The following is a 3,349-nucleotide window of genomic DNA, read 5'->3' on the forward strand; positions in this document are numbered from 1 at the left end:
CATGAAGTTTACCAAGAACTGCCTCTTAAACTGTAAAAAAAAAAAAAAGAAAAAAAAAAAGAAAAACAAACAACTTCTTTTGTTTTGCTTTGTTTTCTGGTTTGGTTGTCATAGGTCAGCCAGACAGGACGATTACTGGGTTTTGTAAATTAAAATACTCAGTCTGTGTGGGGAATGTTCAGCACTGCTGTTTCAACTTGCAGTCTTTGAATGGTTCCTATTTTTGTGTTCCTCTAGATCATATCTTTTAAAAGATGGTTTAGTGTAGGAACTTGGTGAAATAATATTTATTTCTGGTGAACGACTAAATTATTTACATAACTTAAATGCTGACTCACTACTGTGTGTAACTCTAAATTTGACATGAGGACAAGTCTACCTGTGGAACATGATTTAACTTCAGTACACTTAAGATGCATTAAAACAATTGGTTTGGGGAAGACGCCATATAGTTTTAACTTACCTGCATGCTGTAAATGTATTGTGTTTAAATAAAGAGAAGAAAAATCTTTGAACTTTGTGCTTTTATTCAGTCTCTACACAAAAGAAAAAAAAAAAGCATCGGTTAAGGCCTGTGGAAATGTTCATGAATTGATTACAGCTCCACTCATACCAGAATTTTAACCCTTTCAGTCTGGAAGTACTTCAACTTTCTCTTCTACAGGCTGAACAGACACAATTATTTCAGCCTGGCTTCATAGGCAAAGTGCTTCAGCCTTCTGCTCATCTTTGTGGCCTCCTTTGGAGCCACTCCAGCAGGTCCACATCTGAACACAGGTTCAGGGCCCCAGAGCTGGACACAATACTTCAGGTGAAGTCTCACCAGAACAAAGCAGACATTACGAAGGCCCTGCTCCCTCCCTAGCCTCGGGTCTCTTTTCTGCCTTTAGTCTGAAATCCCAGTTCGACAGCCATGCCCAAACTCTAGAAGGCAGAGCTGGAACAGAGCCCTCAGTGCCGGGCTCTGCCCAGCGCCTCTCGACCGGCAGCACCGCCAGAAGATGCCACTAGGGGGTGCCAGAGGCCCTGCAGCCGGCGCGGGCCGGGGAGAGGCTCCCCGGCGGGGGCGCTCCGTGCGCTCTACTAGCCCCAGCCGCCGCTAGCTGCTGCTCGGGTCCTTAGTGTTTGACAACCGTGGCTCCTCTGCGCTGCTGCTTCCCCCTTCCATTGCAGTGTCCCTCCGCCCCCTGAAGAGCCGAGTCTACTCGCATTCACCGGCAGCAGACAGGCAGCAGTCGGGCCAGAGCGCAGTCTTCTCTTCTTGGTTCCCAAGGTCCTTGGTGCATTCCCCTAATCTGTGGGGAGGAACCCCGTGGAGTTTCTTCAGGTGCAGTACCACTGCGGACTGCCCTGATACGTAACCTCCTAGATAAAGTCACTTAATTAAACCCTGTAGCGTTCACACTTACGCTAACTACCCAGCTAGCCCTACAGCCACGAGTGCTGTTTGTCATAAAGCGCAGGGAGCAGATCCTGCCTGTGTCTTTCAATGCGATGTGTAAAGTGGTGACTCTAAACCCCTGCTGTCCCACAGAGCTGCATGGAACTGAATCTTGCCGTTAAAATGTTTCTGAATAAGTGCTAGCATATTCTCCTAGGCATTTTCCACTATATTTTAACCACTTTTATGTTGTTGTTCAGGAAGATACTTGGAAACATCACAAAAATTTGGTATCTTTCTTTGTACTGCAAAGTAACAATTTAAGATGCAGAAAGTCAGACTTGTGCAGTGGATGAATCGTTGTCAAACCCACTCATACGTAAAGCTTTGAGACATTTTTGTATTTTTCTCTCATTTCCAGCAGACTTGGCTCCATTGATACACAGACAGATGAGCAGCACGAGAGAGGCAGGAAGAGTCATTCCTGATGAGAAATGGATGTTTCCTCCCTCCCCCCTGCTCGTTATTGTAGAGGACTGTTAGTTTCCCTTGGCAGCCTGTACAATGGACTTGCTCTCTAATAAATGCAGATAGCATTAAATTAATGTTTCATTCCCATGGTGACAAACAGTGGCATCCAGTTCCAGCACAGGATAATTCAATGACAATGTGGCAGCAAACAAGCACTTTGCCTGTTGTGGGCTAATCAGAGATGCAGAATGTTTGAACTGATCTCAAAGCATTCATGTAGCTTGGAGTGAGTTTATTAACACTGCTGAAAATGAGCTGGGAAACAGCAAATGAGAGAATGTGTGTGGAGGGGGGGAAAAAGAGAAAATAAAAGGAGCCAATGTGCATAAAAAGAAGCATAAAAGCATAAGTCAATTTTAATAAAAATTTTCCTTCTGCTCTTCATCCAGCTCTAACTGTGAGCTGTCAGGAGACAAAAACTATATCCACACTGAAGTGCAGGAGCATAGCTATGCATGGAGATGAAGAGGAGGATCTCTGGTTCTTATGCTTGGTCGACAAAGCTGACAGAAATCAGGCTGCCAGACTGTTGAATGGCGGAAATTGACTTTGTTGTGATCTTTGGTCAGAGTTTGGAAATTTAGGATAAGGCAAGGCTGTAGAGAACCACACCCAGAGGTGTTTGAAGGCTGTTGCATGAAAGAGCTCCAAAAGACAAGAGAAGAGAAACTCCTAGGGCTGTGGAAGCCTGAAGGGTGACCAGAACCCTTCAGCCCCCTCCCATGTTGCTGGGAAGGGAGCTGCTGGCCTTCAGGCAAGACCTACCTCTGAGCCTTCTCTCACTGCTTCTCCTCTGCTGCTTTTCTCCCCTCCCACTGCATGCATAGCTGTGGGCCTTCATTAGGCCCAGCAGTGAATGCATCTTTCCTTTGAATTTATATTGCATACGGTAGGTACTCTAGAGGGAAGAAGATACTGAACTCTTGAGACAACTTGCAAAGAAGGAGAGATGTTGCAAGGACAAGGGAATTCAGCCTTCATGATTGTGATTTACTCCAGGGATTTGTTCTGCACATCAGCAGTTCTGCAGGAAGGGAAGGACCTGTGGCAGCCTCTCAGAACAGAAGGTTCCCCTTTCACTTGTGCTTAGCTGTGTGTGCTGCCTATGTTCTCAGTGAGAGCACTGCTTCAGTTAGTGCTTGGGATAAAGTCTTATGGGTGCCAGTTGTGTTTTTTTTCCTTTCACCAGATTAGTTATTTAAAAGCATCACATTTGTGTCCGCTAGAATTATTCTAAAGATTCTTACCACACTTGTTTTTCTTTTATTAATGAAAGCTCTTGAAGCCCCTTCTGGCATGTTTTATCGATCATAATCTCATGGCTGGAAGCTCATCTTGGTAGCTAAAGCAACAGAACATTTTTGTTGTTGTTGTTTCAAATATCAACATAACTCCACAAAAAGTGGAGTATGGGAGAGCAGGTCATTTACATTACTG

This window comes from Indicator indicator, chromosome 20 (assembly GCF_027791375.1).
Source record: "Indicator indicator isolate 239-I01 chromosome 20, UM_Iind_1.1, whole genome shotgun sequence".
Classification (NCBI taxonomy): Eukaryota; Metazoa; Chordata; class Aves; order Piciformes; family Indicatoridae; genus Indicator; species Indicator indicator.